Genomic DNA, 12254 nt, shown 5'->3' on the forward strand with positions numbered 1-12254 from the left:
TCACAAAAAAACCATGAGTTTAAAAGAAAGGAACATTTTTTAGTTTGACATTACAGTTTAATTACTATGTCCTGTGCTAATTGCAGTTTTTAAAACTACACATGAAATTAAAGAAACATCTTACCAGCTCTTTTTGCATGGATTATCCAAAAGATAAAGAAGAGGCAAGACTGTTTGCATTATCCATTAAGCATATAATTATTTCAATCTATTATAAAATACAATTCCCCAGAGACATTGGTAACTTTGCTTTCTCTTACATCTGTCAGAAAATGACAACCTAGCTTTTTGTTCACATAAATTATAAAATAATTACATGCCTTCCCCCACTGCACTTAGTTGTAAAACTGATACACTCTGAGTCATAATAGCTGCAAGAAAGTAAGTAGGCCCATTTGAACCCCGCCCCCCCCGCTCCTCCTTGCAATCTATTCAGTCTCGTAATTCCAGTGTTATTAGAGGACATCTGAGGAGAAAAAGGACAATCACTCTTTGAAAACATTTTTTTAAAAACAAGCTTATTCCTGTTCTTTAATTACTGTTCGAGTGTCAATATTTTACTTTCTAAGACTCTTTTTGATCTTTCATATTTACAGTATGCTCATGTATCTCAGTCTTCTGCTGATCTTTTACATAGTTTGATGGATCCTTTGCATAGTATTCTGTCCTTCTGATGAGGAAATTCCAGGGATGTTTTTCAGCCTCGCTGAGTGGTTTTATGTATAGTATGTATTTTAACTATATACTTTTTACCACATGCAGTCATGGTACATGCGATCATTATCGTTAATGTACAAATATGAGTGTTCAGTTTAAATGGGTCCTAATTTTACAATCTGTGAATAAGGTAAAGAAGCATTCCTTCAGCATCCTCTCCCAACAGACAAGAGACCTTGGTCACCAAACTAAGGATACTGTTCTTAAGAATACTACAACAGATCAATCTTTCCTCTGCATCTGGAATTTTTTATCTCTAAATCAATTATCAATCACCATTCTGTTATATATTTTATGGAAATTAAACACTTTTTATGGAATTATATTGTAAAAATATCAAGAGTTTATCCTTAATTCTACAAAATTTCTTAAGAGCTGTTGAACCCACCACTGGGAACAGACCATATTGGGTGCCATTAGAAATTCAGCATTCACCATGCTACTCATGTATCTTCCAATACTGCGAATAGAAGATACCACAATACTGCAACCAGTATTGGTTGAAATGGCAAATGTTGATATTTTAAAGGCTACCACAGTGCCCACAAAAATATTTCAAAATATGTCAACTTCTCTTATTCTGTTAGGTTAGTAGTTATTAACAGAATGTAAAAGTTTTAATATATATACAATGGACAACACAGAAAATTCAGCTTTACATGTTAATTGCATCACACAAATACAATACCTGGAAAAGTCTTGGATTCGGATACAATGGAGAATATACAAAATAATCTATTCCCAGACCTCTTAGTCTAATCTCCCACAGCCAGACTTTCTCGTGCTGTTAGCTTTTCAAAGTTTTCTCTTCTTCTGTGTCTGTCCTTGGCTTCTTGTGGAGTAGACATAACCAAATCATGCCCTTACATGGTCTCATTTAGGAATCTTTTCTTTGTGATTATGACTCATCCACTCAGAGTATAATCTTGGGATAGTATTTCAGGTGCATATTTTTTCCAGATAGTCCAAGATATTAGAATATAAAAGTGGCAATTGTATGCACTTACCCTTAATCAGACAAAAGCATTGTCTGTAGCCTGAAGGCCTTTGTTCCATCACTTTAGACCTTTAAGAGTGGTCAATCTTTGTAGCTTTTGGTTTCTGAACTGTTAAAAGTAGTGTTCAGAATACCCCTCGGTTACTTGCAGAGACAAGTTTGGATTTGCTTTGAGTTGGTTCTTTCACTGAGGTCCTTAATTCATTCAATATATAATTGTATGTCTAAGACTAATACAGAAAATTAAGAATGTAGGTCACAGGTATTTATGCAATTATGGACATTACTGGGACAGGGACCTGTGAAATGGATGGTACAAAATTCATATGTTATCAGATCTGCTTTAGAAAGATTAAGGCTTTTAATGTGAATGAGACCTTGAAGTGTATTAGAAGTTAAAATGGTCCAATACTTCATTTTTAAAGCTTTAAGCAGAAAGGTTTGTCTCAGTATGTCAGACACCTTTCTTGCCCCCATTTAATAATGCATATCTCCCTCCTTGCATAAATGGAGAGAGGTCTTCTTAGCTGAGAGATGAATACCAATTTTGGTAATATAAGTGAGAGAGAGATTTAGTGTCTCACATTAATGATAGTAGAAACATACTGTACTGACAGGACCTTGTCCATAAACAATGAGGTATCTTTATAAAAGGTAACTGAGAGAGTTTAACTTTATTAGACTGTCTTGTTTTCTAGTGGCACAGCAACTAAGTTTGAGATCAAGCCTTTTGCTTGACTCCTTGCTTCTGTTGATCAGGGTCTGTGAACACTGCAAAGAAAGCAAGCTCAGACCCTGAAGGGGAAGAAGCTTTGTAGTGATCCCTGCCACTTAGCTGGAAGGTCAGATATGAGAAAAAAGGCAAAGAAGCATTGTCTAGTAATTACCATACAGGACTGGGAGTAGGAGATCTGGATTCTATGCTGTCTTTGCCACAAACTTGCTATGTGACTTTAGACAAGTCACCTAAATGATCTGTGCCCCAGTTTCCCCTTCAATAAAATGGGAATAAAATGCTTTAATGAACAGAAGAATATGGACCACCGCCTTCTACTGGATGACATCAGATTTGCTCATTCTTAAGCCCTACCAATATATTGCTTGCAGCTCAGACACTGCTCCTTCAACTCAGGTGGCAGGAGACTGTGGTTTTAGAGTGGGAGAATATGTTTTCTCCATGATGTTGCAGCAAAGTTATAAGTAGCCAAAGTGTGACCACAGATTGGTTACAATATGAGTTAGCTTTGAGATAATGATAATAATTATTTTAAATTATTTAAACTTAAGCCACAATATTTCAGAGGAACACTCTCTCAGGGGAAAAATGCCTTAAATTTAGAACTCTTACACATTTTACATTCTGGATTATAATTCTAATTAAATTTACATTACGCTATTTTAGCTCTCTAGCCCTGACTATTTGCATATGCAAAATAAATTTTTGAACAATATCTTTTGCTCTAAGTTTCCTGAGAGAGTGCTACACTTCTACATTTCAAATACCACTCTTGTGATTATAGTGTAATCAACATATTATTGCACTTCAAAGTTTGCCTACTTCCTGCTTAGAGGATTCTATTTGGCTATTAATGATATATTTCTATGTATTTTAAGTAACTACTTACACACCATTAAAGTGAAATGAAAACCCTTACTCAGTGATAGGCAAGACTTTTGTAGGCCTCCCTAAAGAGCCAATTTTCATCCTAGGAATTTAGTTATTACAGTTAGTCATCAGCTGTGAATCCTTATCCTAAAACTTCAAGGACACAGGAAACTAGCTCTTCAGAATTTGTTAATTTGATCCCACCATGATGCTAAAATTGATCCAATAATACAGCCGTTAGTTAGCTGAATCATCTACACATTCATAAAGTTATGTATTTTTTCAGTGAAACCTGACCACAAAAGACACATGATGTAATAAGACACATTAATTTAAGTATTTTAGAGGTGTATTATTTGTAACTTAAATGTGGTCTAGTGTTCAGAGCATGGAAGTGAATTTCAGGACTCCTCTGGGTTTATTCTTATTCTACCAGGGATTTACTGTGCAGTTTTTGCAAATCTACCTCTTACACCTAATTATAACCTTAAAAATCTGTCACAAGGATTAATAAATTTATGTAGAGAGCTTTAAGAACTTGTGATGAAAGGTACTATAGAACTGCAAACTGTTATTATCTAAAAGAAACTTGATTAAGAATAAAGAAATAGGTTTATTCTTACATTTGTTAAGATTTGTTTGCATTGGTATTGTAGCCATGTTGGTCCCAGGATATGAGAGAGACAAGGTAGGTGAGGTAATATCTTTTATAGGACCAACTTCTGTTGGCAGAATCTACAGGCTTCCGAGCTACACTGAGCTCTTTATCAGGTCTGGGGAAGGAAGCAGAGTGTTTGAACTAAATACAAGTTGGGACAGATTGTTAAGCAGAAAGAGTAACACAGTTTGGAGGAAAAAAGAAAAGGAGTACTTGTGGCACCTTAGAGACTAACCAATTTATTTGAGCATGAGCTTTCGTGAGCTACAGCTCACTTCATCGGATGCATACCGTGGAAACTGCAGCAGACTTTATATATACACAGAGAATATGAAACAATACCTCCTCCCACCCCACTGTCCTGCTGGTAATAGCTTATCTAAAGTGATCATCAGGTGGGCCATTTCCAGCACAAATCCAGGTTTTCTCACCCTCCACCCCCCCACACAAATTCACTCTCCTGCTGGTGATAGCCCATCCAAAGTGACAACTCTTTACACAATGTGCATGATAATCAAGTCTGGCTATTTCCTGCACAAATCTAGGTTTTCTCACATCCCCCCCACCCCCATACACACACAAACTCACTCTCCTGCTGGTAATAGCTCATCCAAACTGACCACTCTCCAAGTTTAAATCCAAGTTAAACCAGAACATCTTTAGGGGACTGGAACACATGAGTTATGAGGAGAGGCTGAGGGAGCTGGGATTGTTTAGCCTGCAGAAGAGAAGAATGAGGGGGGATTTGATAGCTGCTTTCAACTACCTGAAAGGGGGTTCCAGAGAGGATGGCTCTAGACTGTTCTCAATGGTAGCAGATGACAGAACGAGGAGTAATGGTCTCAAGTTGCAGTGGGGGAGGTTTAGATTGGATATTAGGAAAAACTTTTTCACTAAGAGGGTGGTGAAACACTGGAATGCGTTACCTAGGGAGGTGGTAGAATCTCCTTCCTTAGAGGTTTTTAAGGTCAGGCTTGACAAAGCCCTGGCTGGGATGATTTAACTGGGAATTGGTCCTGCTTTGAGCAGGGGGTTGGACTAGATGACCTTCTGGGGTCCCTTCCAACCCTGATATTCTATGATTCTATGATCTGGGGGGGGGTAGGAAAAAACAAGAGGAAACAGGCTACCTTGCATAATGACTTAGCCACTCCCAGTCTCTATTTAAGCCTAAATTAATAGTATCCAATTTGCAAATGAATTCCAATTCAGCAGTTTCTCGCTGGAGTCTGGTTTCATATTCTCTGTGTATATATAAAGTCTGCTGCAGTTTCCACGGTATGCATCCGATGAAGTGAGCTGTAGCTCACGAAAGCTCATGCTCAAATAAATTGGTTAGTCTCTAAGGTGCCACAAGTACTCCTTTTCTTTTTGCGAATACAGACTAACACGGCTGTTACTCTGAAACCTGACAGTTTGGAGGCTGGCACTTGAAGTGAAGTGGGCAATTAGGGGTTAGATTGTTATGCTTAAAAGATTTGAAGTGGGCAATTAAGGTCAGCAGGCAGTGTGGTGTGTTACAGATTGTTGTAATGAGCCATAAAAGCAGTGTCCCTGTTAAGTCCATGGTTTTTGGTGTCAAGCAGAGTTATGAATTTAAGTTTCCAGGTTTGCTTTTTAAAGGTGTTGTGTGGGTTTCCTTTTGAGGACAAGTATTGAAAAATCAGCTATAGAGAGATCACTTTATGAAAAGCGTTTCTCCACATGGGATACGGTGTTTTTGTTTTTTATCATTTTTCTCTGTGAATTCATTCAAGATTATCTGGTTTCACGTGCATAGTTGTTACTGGGGCATTTGTTGCACTGGATGAAATACACCAGATGTTGTGATAAGCATGTGTAGAACCCATAAATCTTGAAAGGTATGTTGTGGGAGTATTGATCATCATAGCAGTGGAGATTTGTCTACAGATTTTGCATCTGTTCTGGCAGGGCCTGGTGCTGCTTTGAGTTGGCCTGTCCTGGTCTGTGGGAAGTTTGCTTCTGATGATGAGCTTGTTCAGGCTGGAGGATTGTTTGCAGGTCAGAAGAGGGGGTTCAGGAAAGATTTCTTGCAGGATGTAGTCCCCATCAAATACGGGTTGTAACTGTTTGACGATACCTCACATGGATTCCATGGGGTGGTAGGTGACAACTAGAGGTGTGTGGTCAGGGTTTTTTTTTTTCCTGTACTGAAGCAGGTTCTCCCAGATATTTGGATGGCCCTTTACATGATGGGATCTACTTCTCTGGTGGAGTGTCCTTGTTTAGTGAAGGCATTTTTAAGTGTGTTTAGGTGTGTATCCAGGACTTTCTGTTCAGAGCAAATTCTGTGGTATGTGAGTTGTAAATAACAGATCTTTTGGTGTGTCTGGGGTGGTCACTGGATCTGTGGAGGTAAGTTTGGTGATTGGTGGGTTTCTCATATATAGTTGTTTGTAGGGTTCCATTTTTAAGCTAATTGTGATATCCATGAAGTTGATGCTGGTGTTGAGTATTCTGTAGAGATTTTGATGAATGAGTGTGGTTATTGAAATTCTGATGGAAATCTGTGGGGGAGTTTAGATCTTCTGTCCAGACTCCAGAGGATGAAAACATCATCAGTGTATCTCAGGCATATCACTCGTTTTGTTAAGACTGTGCATTCTTACATTTTGTCTGATATATGGTATAGAGAAGATAAACAATGCTGAAATATGGCCTAGAGAATTGCATTATTTGCTATCAATATAAACTAGCCTGATAACCCACGTTAGCTTATCACACACAAAACTTGCCAACACTTATTTTTCTCAGGCTTCCCTCTTCCTCCCAGCCTGTTTACTTTGCGCCTAAGCTGTTGAAGGAGGGTGTAGCCAATGTGTTGCAGTCCTTAAAGAACATATCTAGCAGTATAATTCAGCAGACATGAGTGTCCCAGTAGCTGACACATCTTTTCATAGCATTTAATGCCAGAAGGGTATGTTAAATCATCTAGTCTGACATCCTGTTAATCACCAGCCATTACAATTCACCCCGTGTCCATGTACTGCGTCAAATAACTTGTGTTTGGCTAAATAAGGTGACCAGATAGCAGTGTGAAAAATCAGGACAGGGGGTGGGCGGTTATTGGCGACTATATAAGAAAAAAACCCAACTATTAGGACTGTCCCTATAAAATCGGGACATTTGGTCACCCTATGGCTAAAGAATATATTTCCAGAAAGGCATCCATTCTTGCTTTGAAGGCATCGAGAAAGGGAGACTCCATGACTTCATTAGATAGTTTGTTGCAATGGTTAGTCACCCTCACTGGTAAAAATGTATGATTAATTTCTAATTTGAATTTATCTTGCTTAGGTTTTAGCCATTGGATCTTATTATGCCTTTTTCTGCTAGATTAAAGAACTCCTAGTACCTGGTATATTTTCTCTGTGAAGGTACACTGTTATCCAGTCACCTCTCAACCTTGTTTGTTTTTGTTTTTTGTTATCAACTAAACATCAGTTTAAAAGTCATCTAATAAATTCTCCTTGAAGATTTCCCAATGTTTATTCACATATTTCAGCCTAATATTTTTCTCCCAGTCACTCATAATTTCCTTATCTTGAGAAAATTAGCCCTTTTGAAACACCATGTGTGTATATTACTGGTTAGGACTACTCTCTGCCTATATTGAATCTAATCAGGTCATGATCACTGGTCCCTAGGCAACTATCAACTTCCAGTCCAGTGATTTTATATTTATCCATCATAATGGAGTCCAAAATAGAGTTACCTCATGTTGCGTATAATATCATTTGTCTAAATATTATCTTTCATTTTGTTGGTTTAACTACTGCCTGCTTGAAACTTCAGGCATATGTCTCCCAAACTGAAGTCCGCCATGATAACACAACCTTTTTTGTCTACATGTTGCAGACAGGTGCTTAAGAAGTAACTCATTTTCTTCCGGTTTGATTTCGTGATCGACCACCCCCACCCCAATGGTATCACTTCCTGGGCTTTGTTTGTTAGTACATTGATCCATATGCATTCAAGATCCTGCACTTCTGAGTTATCAACAACTCTAAAACAGGTTGTGGTGTCTTTAATGTAGAGAGCAGCCTCTTCCTTCTCCCCCACCCAACATACCTTTTTTACCTATCTTCCGTAAAAGTTTATAAACAGATTTTAGCATTGCAATCACACAAATTATCCCACCAGGCAGGTCCATCCCTAGGCGGGTGTGGGGGCCAGGACATTAGAAACTATCTGCTAGGGGGTGCTCCACCCTGCCTCTGCTCAGGCCCCGCCCCCACTCCACCCCTTCCCCCAAGGTCCCACCCCCACTCTGCCTCTTCCCACCCCGCCTCTTCCCGGCTCAGTTCCTCCCCCTCCCCCAAGCATTCTGCACCCTTGCTCCTCCCCCTCCCCTAGCACCTTCTGACGCTGCGAAACATCTGATCTGTGGCAGGCAGTAGGCGCTGAGAGGGAGCAGGAGGTTCTGCCTGCCCGCCTGCCGCTCGCCTCGCCATTAGCCTCCTCAGCCTGCTTGCCCACCCACCTCACCTGTCCACCTGTGGGACCCCCCCCAAAGCATGGAGCCCGGGGCAGTCACCCCAATTCACGTACTCAAAGGACGGCTCTGCCACCAGGTTTCAGTAATGACAATTATATTGAATTAATACTACAGTCATCTACGGTCAAATTTCAAATGTTGCCACTTTATCTGCATTTCCACAATATGGCATTACAAAAAACAAATAACTATCTATTTTCATGCACCAATTGGTGTAAACGTGTAAGCAGTCAACCATTATCTACATGTATCTGGCAGGCACATTAGTGCACAACATTTCTTCCAAACATAAATTAGAGACTTAACTTTGGAAATGTATATTTTAAAATAGAAAAACCTGTCAAATATAAAGTAGTATTACAATTCTTGTTGAAATGTATAATTAGCTATAAAAATAAAAAACTTGTTATAGTAAAAAAAAGTTCCTCCACCTACACTGACTTGTAACTCCATGCTTCCAACTTATCTGTGCACTCTCTAGTGCATAAAGAGCCATTTAATTTGCCCCTGTGGAGAGGGCTAGCATAAGGCATGGTTTAAGTAGGCTGATCTTCCATACTGAGGTGGATGTCAGCTCATATGCACTGCTATCATAGCCTCAAACAGTCTCATCTGTTACTCCTTCAGCAGATCCTATGGCTGAATTATTCCCCACATTACCAAAGTTGTCTGTATAAATCAACCACCTCTTCCGCAGAGCGCACTGATAGGATTCCAACTCTGAAGATCACAAATTTCTTGTGCTCTGTGCTGCATCTGTCAATATCAGTCTTTGGTTAGAAGCCACAATATTACCTGCAGGCAGAGGTGTCCTCACAACAATCAGTTCACCCTAACTAAATTTTGTTGTACTGTCCTAGTCCTTAGTCTAACAAGAACACCAGGGTGAGTCAAGGTCAGAGCTGACAGCTTTAACTTTTCTTCTGCTTTTGTTTGGCTTGAATCTGAATGACAATATTCTTGTTCTGATTTTTTTAATTGTTTTTTAAACAGTAATCTAAACCTTCAGTCTATACACCATGTCCCCAACATAGGCAAGAACATTAAAGTTCAGATTTACCAAGGAGAATGGATATAGAAAATATTCCATACTGTGGATGTGTTTTTGGAACCCTTATTCTAGTTAATTACACAAACCACAATTTTGCTTTGTATTTGCAAAATGCAAGTTTCTGCTTTTAACGCAGGAAGCCAAAAAAAGAAAATAAAAGCTTTGATCATGCAGAGACTTATGCACATGTTTACACATATGCATAAGTGCTTGCAAGATCAAGGACTGACTGGTCCACCCTACAAAACTCCCTATATTCAGAGAAACTCTGTGTTTGCTATATCAGATACCTATATCTGTTCATAAATCTTCATTATTTCACTCACAATTTTTTAGCTTTTAATCTAGAAGTGCTGCTTGGTTGAGTCTAGACACAAACTAATCATAATTTATTACAGAAATAAACATGTCAAGAAAGAACAATTCCCATGTTAAATAGAAGGGAGACTTTTGTTATTTAGCTTCATTTTTATTTGCCTAGTTACATTCCTAATAGTGCTATGTTCCTTTACTTTCCTTTTGCTGATTTACTCTTGTTTAATTTCTTGAAAAATTGGGAGAGGATGTAGAAAAGAACCACAGAAATGATTTCAGGGCTGGAGAAAATGCCTTGCACTAAGACACTTAAGGAGCTCAAAAAGAAGATGGAGAAGTGAGTTGATTACAGTGTATAAGTGCCGTAATGAGGAAAAATACTGGGTACTAAAGGTCTCTGTAATCTCGTGGAGGAAGGCACAACCAGAGCAAATAGCTAGGCGCTGAAACCAGACTAATTCAAATTAGAATTAAGGTAAAAAATGTTAACAGAGACAGTGACTAACCATAGGAACAAACTACCAACAGAAGTAGTGGATTCTCCATTTCTTGAGGTCTTCAGATGAAGACTAGATGCCTTTCTGGAAGTTATGCTTTAATCAACCACAAGGCATTGGGCTCAAAACAGAGGTAACTGGGTGAAAATAAATTGCCTTTGATATACAAGAGGTCAGACTAGATGATCTGTTGCTCTCAGCTATACACATATACAACTCCTGTAACTTCAGTGGGGTTTCATATGTGTGACTGAGAGGAGAATTTGATTTAGTACATTCTTAAGTAGAAAAACTTTGCCCGCTGCAGTATAAAAGTGCCTTTTCCTAATGATGTTGTTAATTACATGCATTTTTTTAAATTAATCAAAATTGCGTTAATTAAGCTCTTCGTAATTGCCATCCATCTAACTGTTCTCATATTTGTAACATTTATAAAAACCTGTTATCCTCTAAGTGTGCGTTCTTGTTGTACATTAGTCCTTAAGAATAATTTTTATCTCATGCCGTATTATTTTTAATTGTCCTTCATTTAATTTCTTTCCTTTGTATCTGCACTCATGACGAATCATTTGATGTAAGAGCTCCCAAGGCTTTTTTTCCCTTTTAGCAAACAAAAGATGCATTCAGTATGTCTTGTTGCCATAAAAAAGTGCATTCTGTGTCCCCAGTCTGACTAGGACGGGGTGGACAAACTTTTTGGCCCAAGGGCCACTAGGTATGGAAATTCTATGATGGGCCATGAATGCTCATGAAATCAGGGGTGGGGTGTGGGGGGGAGAGGGAGAAGGTTCTGGCTGGGGGTGTGGACTCTTGGGAGGGACCAGAAATTAGGAGTTCAGGGTGGGGGAGGGGGTTCCAGGCTGGCGTGGGGAGCTGGGGAGGTGCGGGCTTTGGGATAGGGCTGGGGATGAGGTGTTTGGGGTATAGGAGGGTGCTCTGGGCTCGGACCAAGGGGTTCAGAGGGCAGGAGGGAGATCAGGGCAGGGGGTTTGGGCATGGGAGGGTGAGGGCTCCAGTTGGGGGTGCAGGCTCTGGGGTGGGGCAGGGGATGAGGGGTTTAAGGTGCAGGAGGGTGCTCTGGGCAGGGGATGAGGGGGTTGGAGGGCAGCAGGGGGATCAGAACTGGGACAGGGGGTTGGGGCATGGGGGTTTGGCTCGGGGTACAGGCTCCAGGCCATACTTACCTCATGCGGTAAGAAGCAGCAGCATGTCCCCCTGTGACAGATTTATGTTACCAATTTGCCTGGGGCGTCAGGTGATCAGGCTGAGACCGCAGGATCTTTAGGGAGGAGATGACAGAACACATCACATAACTGAGCTTTAAAGCTTTATTGATAAAATAATAAAATAACAGCAGAGAGCGATGGATGCGTCCCACGTTACTTAGAGGAAGGAAGAAAGTGTTAGTGCCTCAAGCCCTAACCCACTTTCATACTCACACACGCTTTACCCGAGGCTGGCCAAGCCTGGGTGTAACGTAAGCAGAAGAGGGGGAAGGGTGGACAGGAGTTCTGTCCTAGGCCCAGGTTGTCCAGGGTCTTCAACGATCTCCGAATTACTCCAACTCTCAGGAGGGTTTTAAGGTCTGGGTTTCTTTGGGGGTGTTCCATTCTGCAACCTCTGTTCCTGGTGTTCTTTGTGCCAGTACAAAGCGGCTTTCTGTGGATTTCTTCACTTTTCCAAAACACAACGGTTCCAAGGATGCAAAGCTCTGCTCCCTGCCCCTCGTTGTCTTGGCTGTGTTCTTTGTCTTTGCAGCCCTGGTTTTTTCATGGTTGGTTGTGGCTGGGTGAGAGATAAACTTCTTGTCTAGTGCCGTGACCTTGGACTGGGGCCAGCGTCTTATCATTGGACTGAGCTTGCTAGCTGCAGTTTTGAGTTAACCCATTCTCTG

General features: G+C 40.2%; 1 protein-coding gene across 4 annotated transcripts in view; it reads left to right on the forward strand.

Moving 5' to 3' along the window:
* The window catches only part of PPFIA2 (PTPRF interacting protein alpha 2), a 611661-nt gene that overhangs the window by 548638 nt on the left and 50769 nt on the right, over window positions 1–12254 (forward strand). The gene's annotated exons all lie outside the window — the stretch shown is intronic.

The sequence above is a fragment of the Lepidochelys olivacea genome, assembly GCF_965140295.1.
Source record: "Lepidochelys olivacea isolate rLepOli2 genome assembly, chromosome: 1".
In the NCBI taxonomy this organism is placed as follows: Eukaryota; Metazoa; Chordata; order Testudines; family Cheloniidae; genus Lepidochelys; species Lepidochelys olivacea.